This window comes from Bufo gargarizans, chromosome 5, assembly GCF_014858855.1.
Source record: "Bufo gargarizans isolate SCDJY-AF-19 chromosome 5, ASM1485885v1, whole genome shotgun sequence".
Classification (NCBI taxonomy): Eukaryota; Metazoa; Chordata; class Amphibia; order Anura; family Bufonidae; genus Bufo; species Bufo gargarizans.
This window is the reverse complement of record NC_058084.1, coordinates 36,916,850-36,933,414: the sequence shown is the minus strand read 5'-3', so window position 1 is coordinate 36,933,414 and position 16,565 is coordinate 36,916,850.

Below are 16,565 nucleotides of genomic sequence, written 5' to 3'. Positions count from 1 at the left end.
GGTTAAGGTTTTTGCCTCTAATGTAGAAGGTTGAGAGTACAAATCCCAGCAGAAACTTTTCTGAAATAGAGGCTAAATTAGATTTAAATACACTGACTCGAGCATTGCACTCGAGCACACGCGGTTTTCATCCGAACACCTCGATCTCGAGTCAAAATGGTGTTCGGCCGAGCATGCTCGATCAACACTATTGTCCAGGGCAAACTCGGCCAATTGCGGCCACAAATCAAGTTTGGCTGCCCAGTAGTCCAGGGGATCTTAGGTGGCAGGGTGCAGCCCAAGTATGCCACCACCTGCTTGTTCAGGTTTTGCTCCATGTCTTGCTGCTGCTGCTAGTGGGTGGTTTCTTCAGTAGGTGGGTGAAGAAAACTGCTCCAGACTTAAGTTACTTTTGATGGAGCTAGTGCTGCTCCTGCCCCCCACCCCACTACAGAAGCCATGGCAGAGGAACGTGAGAGCAGAGGACCCCTCCTGCTCAGACCTTTGTGAGGATGGGTGATAGCGCACATCGGCAGCGGCCAACTGACTACAAAGGATGTCTCGATAGTAGTTGAGTTTATGCTCCCTCTCAAGCGGGTGGAAAAAAAACCCCTATTTTGGACCGGTAGCGAGTGTCTAACATGATGGAGAGCCAGTAGTCATTCCTCTGATGAATGGTGATAATATGGCTGTCACTATTAGTGATGAGCGGCACAGGCAATATTCGAATTTGCGATATTTCGCAAATCTTTGGCCGAATATTCGCCATAAATTAGCAAATTCGAGAATTTGTGATCTCCAGTCATTGTTTACTTGATTGTGAAAATCGGCAATGTAATATATTTGTGATAAATTTGCGAATACGAATATATAGCACTATATTCTAAATATTTGCGAATTCTTGAAGTGGCGATATTCGCGATTAAAATTTGCGAATCGAATATTCACGCTCAACACTAGTCACTATGCAAGCAACTTAGCAGGCATCTAGCCATTTGTGCAAGGGACTCAGAGGGACTCCCTGCCTCCATCTCCACGGCATACTACCACGTAGTGATGAGCGGCAGGGGCTATATTCGAATTCGAGATTTTTCACAAATATTTTGTAGAATATTCATCATATATTTTGAGATTATTTTATTGAGTGCGATAAATCGGCAATGTAAAAATCACTTAATGCGAATTCGTAACGCAATATAAAGGCGTGGGTCACTTTGGCTACATTTTTCAAGCTGGTATAAGTTTCCTGAGACTGGAGAAAATGGTTGGCATGGCAGAACATTAGAATAGCTTTATATGCAGATAGAGTCAAGTGCTCCAATATATTCACGATTGCGCTAATGGGCAGTGATTAGAATAGTTTTTCGCACTATGTGCAACTTCACATTTTAGCAGGTCTGACTACAGATTACTGATTGGTGCACTAAGTATTGTTGTGAACTTGACATTGCTTCCTTCTCATTGGCCCACAAGCAAGAAGCAGAGAGGAATCGTGTTCAGATGGAAAAAAATTCTGAATATTTGCTATAACGAATATATAGCACTATATTCTAAATATTCACAAATTCTTGAAGTGGTGATATTCGCAATAGAAATTCGCTATTCAAATATTCTTGCTCAACACTACTGCCACTGTGTGTCGGGTCATCTGCCTGGTCTTCCTCATCACCTCTAGCTCTACCTGCTCATCCTGCTCCTCTCCTGTCACTTGTGCAGAAAAACCACCCATTTCTGTATACATTGTTTGTGTGTGAATGTCCTCCTCCTTATCCTCCAGTCCAGCACCCACAGTGTTCATGTGGTCGTGAGATATACGCGCCACATCTCCTGTCCCCTGGCCTGCCAGATTTATGAGTATCTGCTCCAGGACGTGAAGGAGTGGAATGATGTCGTTCATCCTGTAGTCCTGGCAACTGACAAATAAAGTGGACTCTTCAAAGGGCGTGAGCAAACGGCAAGTGTCACGCATGAGCTGCCACTGGCTAACGTCAAAGTTACACAGGGGAGTGCTTCTGTCCGCCTGTATCATAAAGAAATCTTTTACGGCCTTCCTCTGCTCTTATAATCAAGGAGGGCGTGCTTTGCAGTGTAAGAGTGGCTGAAGGGCATGCACAGTGGCAGTTGGGTGGAAGACTTCAGGAACCATTTTACAACCAGATTAAAGATGTGTGCCATGCAGGCTGCATAGGTCAGCCCTCCTTGACGCAGCGCTGACACAATGTTCTTCCCGTTGTCAGTGACCATGGTTCCGATTTTAAGTTGTTTGAAGAGAGAGCCAGGATTCGATTAACTTTTGAAGGATGCCCAGCAGTTCCTCCCCAGTGTGACTCAGTTTGCCCAGGCAAACCAGGCGCAGAACAGTGTGACACCGCCATGCTCTGCACAGGTGGTATGCTGGAGTAGCATTCCGAATTGTGCCTGCAGTGGAGGCTGAAGACAAGGTGGAGGATGAGGAGGCAGAGGAGGACATTGGCGCAGGACTCACAGCTTGAGAACTTAGAGGCAGAAGTTCTGTGACCTAGACAAGTTGCTGGTGTGGCTGGGCAGGAATCACAGCTCCACACATCGGCGCTGCTGTGAACTTTAGCAGGCACCTACAGGCTCAAGGACTGGCCCACCTTCTGTTCCACATACGTGTGCAGGGCTGCTTCAGACTTTTTGGAGAAGTAATGATGGCTTTGGGCTCTTCACTTTGGCTCGGCACAAGCCATCTAATCTCTGAAAGGTGCAGAGTCCACCACATGGAAAGGGAGGGACTGTAGCACCAGCAACGTGGCCAGCAGCCTGTCCAGCTTCTGCGCAGTTGGATAAGTGTGCACATACTGTTGTCTTTTTGCAGTCGCCTCAGTAATCGACTGCTGAAGAAATGAATGACTAGGAGGAAAAGGAGCAGGAGTATCGGGACCAGTAGATGATGGGTAGTGTTGAGCGCGAATATTCGAAAAGCGAATTTTTTTTCGCGAATATCGCAACTTCGCAATTTCGCGAATATTTCGAATATAGTGCTATATATTCGTAAAAACAAATATTTGTTTTTTTGTTTTTTTTCCACAAAATTACAGTACACATATAATTGATTGTTTCCCAAAGGTCCAAAAGCTCAGATCTTACTCACATTGCCTAGAAAGTGATTGAGGCACGAATCTTCGTAAGGCGATTTTATTAGCGCACATGCGAATATCGGCACTTGTCCCAGAACAGAGGCAAAGGGCTTTGCATTCATACATTAGTGAATTGAGTTGCGAATCTTCGTAAGGCGATTTTATTAGCGCACATGCGAATATCTACACTTGTCCCCAGAACAGAGAGGCAAAGGCCTGTGCATTCATATAGTATAGCACCATATTCGCGAATACTTAGAACTTCGTAAAATTCGATTTACGAATATTCGTATTTTTTATTTTAGTTTCCACCTTACAGATTACATTGATCTGTACTCTGTCAACTACTGTCATCACCCCCCACTGTATCTCGATTGATTCCCAAAAGCTCAGATCTTACTCACATTGCCTAGAAAGTGATTGAGTTGCGAATCTTCGTAAGGCGATTTTATTAGCGCACATGCGAATATCTACACTTGTCCCCGGAACAGAGAGGCAAAGGCCTGTGCATTCATATAGTATAGCACCATATTCGCGAATACTTAGAACTTCGTAAAATTTGATTTACGAATATTCGTATTTTTTATATTAGTTCCCACCTTACAGATTACATTGATCTGTACTCTGTCAACTACTGTCATCACCCCCCACTGTATCTCTATTGATTCCCAAAAGTCCAAAAGCTCAGATCTTACTCACATTGCCTAGAAAGTGATTGGGGCGCGAATCTTCGTAAGGCGATTTTATTAGCGCACATGCGAATATCGGCGCGAACAATCTCATCACACTTATTATTTTAGGTGGTTATGTAGCGAATAAACGTATATAGCGAATAGGCGAATTATCTAACAGCCAGCTAATAGACGAGTTTTAGAAAAATGCTATTAACCCTAGTTAGTTAAAATATACCATCGGAACTGAGTTTTCACGAACGTACGGAAAACTTAGATCCGATGGTATATTCTAACAACACAGTGAAGTGACGCTTGTCGGGTTAGAGTGTTAAATGTATCGCATAATATGTATTATGCGATGCGAAAATTCGAATTATCGCATATGGGAAATAATAACGAATTCGAATATTCGCAAATATTTTACGAATATTCTTTTGAATATTCGCGAAATTTCGCGAATTCGAATATGGGACATGCCGCTCAACACTAATGATGGGAAGGAAACATAGCTCCGTTCTGCTGAGGTGGTGGAGCCTTGACTGCAGGAGAAGGAGTGTGGGCCACTGGGTGATGCAGCAGTTAATGAGTCAGGCTGTACCACTACATTAGCATCACACTTTTCCCAGGCCACTTTATGGTGATGCTGCATGTGTTAATGCAGGGCCGTGGTGCCAACATTGGCACCCGGGCCACACTTCACCTTCTGCCCGCAGTTTCTACAAATGGCCGGGCTGACATCCTCCGACGACTTGATGAAAAATTCCCACACCGCCGTGTATGGCATTTTCCCCCCACCACTCCTTGCTGACTGCCTGCTGCTGCTGCCTCCGCAAATCCTTTCACTGCTAGTTCATTCCAGAAAGGTCGGCTCCTGCGTATCAGACGGTCAACCCCATGCACGTTTTGCTCCAGACCTCACACTGCTGCCACCCTGCTGACTCACGGCCAGGCTACCACCCTGCTGACTCACGGCCAGGCTACCACCCTGCTGACTCAGCCACTGGCTTACACACAAGCTGCCACCCTCTTCTCCTGATGATAATGAAGCCCCCTCTTCACCCGGCTCCAATGTGCGATCAGCTACATCATCATCATCCGCTACTGTCTACACGTCACTGCTGTCACCCTCACCAGGCTCAGGCCCACATGCCTGACCGCTAGCAACACCAGCTCCCATGCGACTCTTATTGTCGCTACTTGCTCACCTACCAGAGGAAGCAGCAGATCTCTCCTCCAGATCTTGGCAGGGCAGTAGCTGCTGACTGTCCTCTAGAAGCTCGTCCTCATTGAAAATTGGAGCTGAGCCGACGGCATACAATACTTCCCGAGCAGAAGGAACAGAAAATGAAAGAGGCAGGTTCAGGACGGGGGTTGGGGGGGGGGGGTGGCATAGCTTATTCCTGAGTCATGCCAACTAAGTGTGGTGTCAGAGGAACTCACCGACTCCTGGCTGTGGGTGTCTGATGTCACTTGAGATGAGGTAGAAGACTGAGTCAACCATTCAAGGACAGCTGGGTTGTTGGTCAAAACATGACTGCTGGATGACCATAGCGACTCCTTGTTCTGTTGCTACTTCTGCCAGCAACAGAAACATTTTGGCTACTTCCCGTTTCCTTAGAAGGGCCTGTCATCTGTCTATCGGACATACTGTACTGTACCTGTAGTGTCAGGCCATACATTTTGTAGTGTCAGGCCATATAAGGGCTTGCCTTTTGCAGTGCAAGTTGTACTTTCTAATAGCACCACTTAATATTGCATAGAATGTAGTGGCAAGCTGGAAAAAATGGCAAATCATCAGTTTTTATTTTATTTTCCAATATGCCATTTGCCATATGGGATGAATATTTTTATATTTTAATAGTTCAGGCATTTTGGCACTTGACCATGCCTACAACCATTATGTTTTTCATTATTTATTTTTACCTTAATTTTGAGGAAATTGGGTTTTTTGAATTTTGTTATATTTTTTAAAACTTTTTTTTTACTTTTTCATTTATTTATTTTTAAAGTGCTGACATGTCCTCAACACATTACCCCTGAGGCCAGTCATTAGCTGCAGTGGCATACATGACCCCATCCACAACCCAGCCAGAAAATCAACAAGCCAGAGACCGTAAGATTGCCAAAAGGCAGCCAGGATGCAGAACTGAAGCAGTGGGGAACAGGTATGGTTCTGGTATTGTAGGTCAACAACTCTAGGGGATCTTGGACAAAGGTCCTCTACAGCTCCAATAGCAATCATCTTAACTCTCTTTCAACCGACAGATATCTCTTCTAACGCTCCGAAAGACATACAGGGATAGGAGGCACAAGATGCTGCTATGATTAAGCATACAAAAAAACACACCTGATCCTTCTCTCCCCCGACATCATCTGTCGGTGGTCAGTTGAAAGGATCTCCGTACACATTAGATCACTCTCCAGTCCCGCTCCACCAACAATAGTCTAGTGTTTATGGATGCTTTTAGTCTTGCTATTTTTCAATAATAGTGTCTCTTTAATATATCAAACCATCATAAATATATAACTACCGGCGAAGCAACATAAACATTTACATCATGAATAGAATACAAATCCCAGTATCAACTGGATCACACAGATAGGGAGATGCTGATATCCCATTGATTTAGCCCAGAGGTTTGACGCTCACAAGTTTCTTTCTGTAACACTTTACATCTGAGGGTGAGCAGGTTTCTTGTCTCGTCTACACCTCTACTGCCGAAAGGAAATTATACAACATGTTCTTAGGATTGAAATCCCCATTGTGCATGGAGAAACGACTGACTAACAAAAATGAATGCAATCATGTCTTAGCCCGTTATCTGGGAGTTACCGCTGATAGTTGTTCTGTGTATTATGCTAAGTAAGTGTCTGACCGTTCAGACCCAGAATACTAAAATATGTACATCTATTCACATAAGCAAATTCAATTTCTGATTCTTAACTAAGTAATTGAACAGAAGAGAGTCTTTAGACTATATAATAGACAAAAAAAAAATAAAAAATTTAAAGCACCCATCCACCCAAATTAAACTTACATTCTTCTCTTCACCTCTACGTTATCTCACTTGGTAGAGCAACAGTTTGTGCTCCAGAGCTGCACTTCCTGTTATAACTAGCAACAGGAAGTCAACCATTTTGAAGACTGTGGCGTTTTCTGTCACCAGGTTTTGTTTTTGAAGGGCTGCATGAGGGTGGTCAATAAATGTTGACTTTACACCTAAACGTTTGTACAATGGATGTGTAAAGCCCCCACCATGATGGTATGACTTGTTGCTTGGTTGTGTCTTTTGCTTAAAGGGGTTTTCCAAGATATTTTTATTGATGATGACCTATCCCCAGGATAAGTCATCAATATCAGATCTGCGGAGTCCAACCCACGGCACCCTTTCCGTTCAGCTGGTTGAAGAGAAGGCCGTGCACCATGCCAGTGCAGTATTCCCTTCATTGTTTACCTGCTAGTCATCAACATCGCAGCGGTGAGCATGTATAATTACAAGAAGCCGCCCGATTCCCTTCAATTGGACGGCTCGTTCCTATACAAATATATAGGAACGAGCCGCCTCATTGAAGTGAATGGGACGGCTTCTTGTAATTACACCTGCTCAGCTCTGCAATGTAGACGGTAAGCAGGTAAGCAATGAAGGGAATGCTGTGCAGGCACGTTGCGTGGTCTTCTCTTCAACCAGCTGATTGGCGGGGGTGTCGGGCGTCGGACCTCAACCGATTCTGACATTGATGACCTATCATGAGGATAGGTTATCATTAAAAAAATATCTCGGAAAACCCCTTTAATGAAATTGTGCATTTTTCTGTAATACTTTTTAGTGAGCATCCTTAAGACCTTATTCTGTTACTTTTTTTCACTCTGGGTATCTTATGTTGGAGGGTCTATTGGAAAACACCTTATATGGATCTCTTTACAAGTTAGTCATGGCCATCTACAGCGAGCCCCTGTGGAACCACTGCAGAGGATGAAAGTGGCAGTGGCCCTAATGAAGTGCTGTGTCATGGTGTACTCCCTCAGGTTGTTGCTCCCTGGAATTGCAGTGCAGTGGAAAGGTGGTTTGAAGAATCAGGCCAGAAGTAAAAGAATAAACGCCTCTCAGTGCAAAACATAACTTGAGGCACATCCAGTATTAAGTACAAAGTGCAGTTTCTGGCACCAGATGAGGAGGCATGGTGGCTGGTTGTGTGGCAATCTAAATGCATTTTCAGGCACTTGTGGATATAGGTGTCCACTGTGATACAGGCTTGGTGTAAGTATGGCCTGGTGGTTACTGTAGGTGATGGGTAGTCCCTCATCTGCAGCAGTGTCCTTATCTGCAGTACCTACAGATGTGACTTTGCTGATCACTCTGCTGTCTTTGTACACAGAACCTTCTTGGAAGTAGTGTTCTTGATTCTCATTATCTCTCTTGAGTGATGGTCTCACAGGAGAATGGAGTAACAAACTTTAGGAGTAGGTGCTTTAACATATGCTTCCTATATCCTTGCTGTCTACTCAGGAACCCTCCTTCCTGGCAGGAAGCAGGACTAGCCCACACCTACCAAGAGATGAGGAACAGGGTGGTTAGCCCTGTTCCTGCCAACTATTACCAACCATTCCTCCTCTTGCTGGAATGCAAGGCTTAAAACATAAGAAAATACACAACAATAAAACACAACAAAACATTTCTAGAAACTTGCAGGATAACAGGCTGAACTAGATGGATTAATGTCTTTTTTTTTTTTTTAGCCTTATATACTATGTTACTATGTAACCCTTGGGTCTGGGATACTGCGCATGTTCTAAAGTCTCCTCATAATCAAATGGGAGGAGGATCTTCCACAAAGAGTTCCAGTATTGTCAAACATGATCAGGCTAAAAGTGTGTATGAGGCACCTCAGAAAAACAGACCAGTGCCCTGAAATTTGGGACTGAGAAGAAGACATTAAGGTATGAATAAAAGGAATTGCATTATGGGCAACAAAGGGTGGTAGAGAACTGGTCTAAAGCTGGCGATTTACCAAATTTTTCGCACCAAAAGGCACACTGGACCATAACACGCACCTAGGATTTAGAGGAAGAAAATAAGAAATAAAAATATTTTTCATCACACCTCAGATCCAACCCCTAATCTTCATCACACCCACCAAATCAGACCCTGTCAGGAAGCAGGGGGTGTTACCCCTACTCTGGGACCACGGGCACGGCGCAGGGCACGGGTTCCCCTTCAGCTCGGTAAAACACCTGGTGCCCGAGGTGCGGGTGCACGGCGTGTGCGCAGTACACAGGCTGCTCGCACATTTCCGGGTGCATAGAGTTCCTGCATTATCCGGCTGTCAGGTGTGAGCCTTGCTGAGGGAGATTCCCAGTACACACCTTCTACCTTCCTCGCCTGCCATTGGTTCCTGGGGAGGGTGGTTCCTACCTTCCCTGGCTATAAAGACCTGGCCTGAGCTCTGGTTCATTGCTGAGTTATTCCACCTTATGGTGAACACCTAGCCTCCCTGCAGATCCTTCTATTGCCTGTTGTTTCTTGTATCCTTCCCGGCTACTGACCCCTGGACTGTCTTCCGCCTTGAACCTTTGCTGCCTGCCTCGACCCGGATTGGACATTGACTACCCCTCTTGGATTATCCCTAAACTTGTACCGCGTTCTGGGCTGTCAGCTGCTTACTGCCAGTGGGTTCCTCATCCCACTACTGGCTCCCTGGGAGGTTCTGACAGAATAACTCAGCCTTCACCATGGAACCCGCAAAAGCAGTGGATCCCATGACGGCCATGACCCAGCAACTTAACCTCATGACGCAGGCCTTCCAGGAGATGCAAGCGAGTCATGAGCACCTGCTGCAGAGGGTTGCCACACAGGAGCAGCGCATCGCAGAGCGCACCACGCTACCACCCTCACCTCCCCCTACGCCGGCGCACACCCTGGAAGTGGTCTCTAGCGAGCCGTCAGTCAGCCTCCCCGAGTGGTTTTCAGGAGATCGGAGGAAGTACCGCTCCTTCATCATCTCCTGCGAGCTGTTATTTTCCCTGAAGCCACGTACATATGCCACGGACTTCGTCAAGGTACGCACGGCAATTTCCTTGCTCTCAGGGCCTCCCCAGACCTGGGCGCACCAACTCCTACTAGCCGATGACCCAGTGCTGGCATCTTGGAAGTCCTTTGCCGCAGCTATGCAAAGACTTTATGATGACCCCCTGCGTTCTTCAACCGCCAGGGGTACCTTGCGCACCCTCCGCCAGGGCAGACGTCCAGTGGAGGATTACATCATGGAATTCCGTGAGGTAGCCCCGGATACGGGCTTGAACGAGGTGGCCTTGATTGACCAGTTCCGCATCGGTTTGTCCGAGCAGCTCAAGGATGAGCTCGCCCGCATTGGGGTGTCGGGCTCCTTGGGGGGCCTGATGGACTCAGTAACCCACCTGGATCGCCGCTTCCGGGAAAGACGACAGGAGCGACAACAGACCCCGCCTCTAATGGAGCGCCGGTCGGAACCCTTAAGGCTTCCTGTTCCTGTGGCAGCAGACGGTAACCAGGAGGAGCCGATGCAGATCGGGACTGTTCGGGGTCCCCTGTCCACGGTGGAGAGAACCAGGAGAAGAACCTTACATCTGTGTTTATACTGCGCAAAACCGGGCCATTTCCTGAAGGACTGTCCCATCAAACCTCCCGAAGGTAGGCCGGAGACACCCACGGTATGCATTAACCTACCTATGTATAACAACTCTTCTCATCTCACCATCCCTGTTTCCCTGCAGCTGGGCAACAACAATATTGATCTCTCTGCCATCATTGATTCGGGCGCATCCCAGCTGCATCTGGTGGATGGCAGCACCCTAAAGACGGGACCTATCGCCATGGAATCACATCCCTTGTTCCTCCGCATCGGCCTTTACCATTCCGAGAAGATTGTGTAGGACATCGTGCCTTCCCCCTTGTTTCCAGTCATTTTAGGCATCCCCTGGCTTAGGAGACACAACCCCACGATTAACTGGACCTCTGGCTCCATCACCTTCACGCCCCCCTCCGGTTCTCCTGTTCACGCGTCTCCGGCTCCAAGCCCTCCTACGGTTCTGGGCACCGTTGAACACAGACTACCCGACAAATATCGGGACTATGCAGACGTTTTTGAAAAAAAAGGAGCAGACGCCTTGCCGCCACACAGGCCTTATGATTGCCCCATTGACCTGCTCCCTGGAGCCCCACTGCCGTATGGGCGCTTGTACAATCTGTCCGAACCCGAGACCAGGGCCCTGAAGGACTACATAGAGGAGAGCCTAGCGAAGGGGTTCATCCTTCCCTCGACCTCTCCAGTTGGGGCCGGCATCTTCTTTGTGGGGAAAAAAGATGGGGGTCTCCGGCCCTGTGTCGATTACCGGGCCCTGAACGACATCACCAAGAAGAACCGGTACCCACTCCCTCTCATTCCCGACTTGCTGGACAGAGTCAAGGATGCCCATTTCTTCACCAAGATCGACCTCCGTGGGGCCTACAATCTGATTCGTGTCAGGGAGGGGGATGAGTGGAAGACAGCATTCCGCTCACGGTTTGGGCACTACGAGTACCTTGTCATGCCCTTCTGGCTCTGTAACGCCCCTGCCACATTTCAGTGCTTCATCAATGACGTCTTCCGTGACCTATTGGATACCCATGTTGTGGTATATCTGGACGATATCCTTGTCTTCTCCAGATCACTGCCACAACACGAACGGCATGTCAAATCGGTGCTCCAGCGTCTGCGGACCCACAGTCTCTATGGCAAGCTTGAAAAAAGCACCTTCGAAGTCTCGTCCATTGAGTTCCTGGGCTACATCCTATCCCCAGGTCGAGTGGAGATGGACCCCAGGAAGATCCAGGCCGTCCAGAATTGGCCTGTCCCCCGCAATCGGCGGATGGTGCAGCAGTTCATTGGTTTTGCCAATTTTTACCGCCGATTCATTCGGAACTTTTCAGCGATCTGCGCTCCCATCACTGCTCTGACCAGGAGCAACACCCTGTTTGAATGGACCCCGAAGGTCCAACAGACATTCCAGCACCTTAAGAGGCTGTTCACACAGGCACCTATACTGGTACAACCGGACGCCTCTTGCCCGTTTTTTCTGGAGACCGACGCCTCCGAGGGGGCTATCGGGGCTGTTCTCTCCCAGGTTCAAGGGGAGAAGCAGCTTCTCCATCCCGTTGCCTTTTATTCCCGCAAACTCACCGGGGCCGAACGCAACTATGATGTGGGTGAGAGGGAGCTGCTCGCCATCAAGGACGCCCTGGAGGAATGGAGACATTTGCTGGAAGGAGCCGAAAACCCTGTGGTGGTGTACACCGACCATCGCAACCTCGAATATCTCCGCAGTGCCAAGCAACTGCGTCCTCGACAAGCCAGGTGGGCTCTCTTTTTCTCCCATTTTCGCCTCCAGATTACCTATCGACCGGGATCCAAGAACGGCAAGGCTGATGCCTTGTCCCGTATGTGCTCCTCCGAGGCCGATCCTGCACCTCCGGAACCGATCCTGCCAGCCGCATACTTTCTAGCCACCCAACACTCCTTGATCGAGAGGATCCGACGGGCCAGCATGCCAGCTCCAGAGGAGGCAGCCCATCTGCCAATGAAGCAGGGCCTTTGTTACCACCAACAGTGGATCTATGTCCCAGTCTCCCAGCGACTGCCTGTACTACAGCATCACCATGACCACCCCACAGCAGGCCACCGAGGTAGGCGCAACACCACAGAATGCATCCTACGTCAGTTTTGGTGGCCCTCTTTGGCAGCCGACGTACGCTCCTTCATAGAGTCTTGTTCCGTGTGTGCACTCTACAAACGTCCCACCTCAAAACCTGTTGGGTTATTACAGCCTCTGCCAGTGCCAACCAGTGCCATGGATTTCATTGTGGACTTACCGCCTTCACAAGCCTGTACCACCATCATGGTGGTGGTGGACAGATGTACCAAGATGTCCCACTTCATTCCGACCTCCGGTCTCCCGACGGCCCAAAAAACCTCAGAGTTGTTCCTCCAACACGTGTTCCGGTTGCACGGGCTCCCTGATTCCATCGTCTTAGACCGGGGCTCACAATTCACCTCCCGCTTTTGGACCCAGTTTTGCCGTAGCCTTCATATCACTCACAGCCTGTCTTCTGCCTATCACCCCCAGTCCAATGGGCAGACCGAAAGGACCAACCAAACCCTCGAACAGTTCCTTCGCTGTTACACATCCCATCTACAAGACGACTGGGTGAGCCATCTCCCCTTCGCGGAATTTTCCTTCAACAATCAGCTTCATTCCTCCACCGGGCTCTCACCATTCTATGCAAACTATGGCTATCATCCCGCAACTCTTCCGGATCTCCCCCTTGATGTCCCAGTGCCTGAAGTGGCTCAACGGCTCCGGCTCCTACGAGAACTGAGGCGGACCCTAACGCAACAACTCCAGGCCGCTCAGCAGCGGCACAAGATGCAGGCAGACCGTAGACACACAGAATTCCCCAGGTACAAAGACGGGGACAAGGTGTGGCTTTCCACACAGCACCTCAAGCTATCCTGTCCCTCCCAAAAACTGGGACCCCGTTACCTTGGTCCCTTTGAGATCGTGAGTATGGTCAACAACGTTGCAGCCAAGCTCCAGTTGCCTACTTCCCTGGGAATCCACCCGGTATTCCACGTGTCCTTGTTGAAACCACACCGTGCCAACCCGTTCCCGGACCGGGCATCTGCTCCACCACCTCCCATCCAGGTGAATAACGATGATGAGTATGAAGTCCAGGAGATCCTGGACTCCCGCCGCCGGCGTGGGGTCCTGGAGTATCTCATCCACTGGAAGGGGTACGGTCCCGAGGAGCGTTCCTGGGAGCCCTTGGGGAATGTCCATGCGGCTGCCAAGGTGCGCGCGCTCCATCGGGCTCACCCCGAGAGGCCTTCCCAGGGTCGCGTCCGGAGGCCGCTCCTTGGTGGGGGGCTCTGTCAGGAAGCAGGGGGTGTTACCCCTACTCTGGGACCACGGGCACGGCGCAGGGCACGGGTTCCCCTTCAGCTCGGTAAAACACCTGGTGCCCGAGGTGCGGGTGCACAGTGTGTGCGCAGTACACAGGCTGCTCGCACATTTCCGGGTGCATAGAGTTCCTGCATTATCCGGCTGTCAGGTGTGAGCCTTGCTGAGGGAGATTCCCAGTACACACCTTCTACCTTCCTCGCCTGCCATTGGTTCCTGGGGAGGGTGGTTCCTACCTTCCCTGGCTATAAAGACCTGGCCTGAGCTCTGGTTCATTGCTGAGTTATTCCACCTTATGGTGAACACCTAGCCTCCCTGCAGATCCTTCTATTGCCTGTTGTTTCTTGTATCCTTCCTGGCTACTGACCCCTGGACTGTCTTCCGCCTTGAACCTTTGCTGCCTGCCTCGACCCGGATTGGACATTGACTACCCCTCTTGGATTATCATGATATGACTGTCATGAGTAAGGGCTAAGATTGCATTGTGCCCGAAACATGTAGACTCTGCTTTCTGTACCTGGATTTTATACTGAATTTTCAATAAAGAAGCCTTGGATTACCACAAGTACAAGCTGGACAAAATCTCTTTTCCTCTATACTTCCGTATTTCTCCTGATTCGGGTGAAGGAGCTGTTCCGTGCTATACCAGTGGAATCCCTGGCAGGTGAGAGCTGCTCAATACTTCTGTTTTCTTCAAATTAGTATAAAACTGATCAGTTATTTTCTGGTATTGAGCCCCTAGGACGGAACTCAATACTGGATAAGAAAAACACTAGTGTGATAGTTTCCTTATGGAGCAAAAAATATGATACATTAGATCTGCTGATTTAATGTTTTGATTTAATGTGTATGGGGCCTTATGGCTGATGTCAGAGAAGATAGGTATGGGGCACACTGGATTTCAGCGCCAATCCTTTTGTTCTCAAGAGATCAATCACTGCCAGAAGAGTCTGTCAGCTTCTTTCTCCCCTCTCCCCATTCACTACATATGCATGTAAAGATGGAGAGAGATAGCTGTCGGGTGAAAGATCATTCAGCCAACATTTATCTAATGCGTATGCCCAGCTTAAAGGGGTTTTCCAGAATTACAGTTTTTTTTAAAAGATATGCTCAGGTAGTTGCTAACCCCATGTACATCTTTCCCATCCTTTGTCTTTTTCAGTTTGGCCTCTCCTGACTAGTGATGTCCCGAACTATTCGCCGGCGAACAGTTCACGGCGAACATCGCTTGTTCGCGTTCACTGCGGCGGTCGAACATATGCAATGTTCGGTCCGCCCCCTATACTTCATCATTGAGCAAACTTTGACCTTGTACCTCACAGTCAGCAGACACGTTCCAGCCAATCAGCAGACCCTCCCTCCCAGACCCTCCTATCAAAAAGCAAGGACAGCATCCATCTTAGATTCTGAAGCTGCAGTGTTAGTGAGAGCGGGGACAGTGCTGCTGCTGCTGCTGCTGAATTAATAGGGAAATCGTTAGCTAGGCCAGTGTTCTGTGTCCACTCCAGTCCTCAAAGACTCATCTGCTGTAAGGACAGCGTCCTGACAGCACCCCAAAAAGCCCTTTTTAGGGCTGGTACATCAGTCTGTGTTTTTTTTTAAATATATATATATGTTGCATTTGCCTGCCCGTGTGTGAGAGGCCACAGGCCCACAGACTGTACTGTGTGCACACCACTCATATCGGGTGGCACAGTACCTTGCAGATAAAAAAGTCATTTAATTTTTTCTCTGTAATATAATTGCAGTTGCCTGCCAGTGAGTGTCAGGCCCACAGACTGTACTGTGCCCACTGCCCACCACTCATATCGGGTGGCACAGCACCTTGCAGATAAAAAAGTAGTTTCATTTTTACCCTTTAATATAAGGGCTTTGAGGAGGTAGAAGACCAACCACAGCAGGCGTCCCAGGGGGCTTGTTGTCACCTTTCGGGGACCCTTGGTGTTGTACGTGGCTGGGTGGAGGAAGAAACCTTCAATGACATCAACGGGACATGGCTAGCTTGGTATCCAACCTTGTGCAAATGGGGAGTTTGCGGTTGTGCAAATGGACTGTTTGCGGTTGTTTGCGGTGCGTTAAACAGGGAGTTTGGTCTGTCACTGTGAAGCGGGCGTAATCCTTACACTACCTGATCGATACAACATCATACCTGATCGTATACACACACTGGATGTTTTAAAGCACGTTATTCCAAACAATTTAGGAATGTTAGGTGATTTATGCCCTTTATAGATTAAAACCCAACTCTGCGTCAACTACGTAATTTTCCATGGGAGTTTTGCCATGGATCCCCCTCCGGCATGCCACAGTCCAGGTGTTAGTCCCCTTGAAACAACTTTTCCATCACGATTGTGGCCAGAAAGAGTCCCTGTGGGTTTTAAAATTCACCTGCCTATTGAAGTCTATGGTGGTTTGCCCGTTCGCGAACATTTGCGGAAATTCGCGTTCGCCGTTCGCAAACGGAAATTTTATGTTTGCGACATCTCTACCCCTGACTTGTTTTCACTTTGAAAACCAATCCCCCTGGTTTCTTTCCATCCTATATGTAGCCCTTCTTGATGCTGTATCCAACCAACCCCATGATGCACTTCTTCTTTCTTTACGACAGCTCCAGCAGCGCCCCGAACAACACCAAGCTCCTCTATCACTGCTGCTGCTTGGAAACGCCAATGGACATAACATCACAGGAAATAAGAAAGAGCTTCATGGTCATGTGACCACGGGGGATTGGAGCAATAAAAGCAAAAAAAAAATATATATTTCAGATTTACAGCTAATTTAATAAATTATTATTTTATAGGATGTTGATGTAAACTGGAAAATACCTTTAAGGGTTAT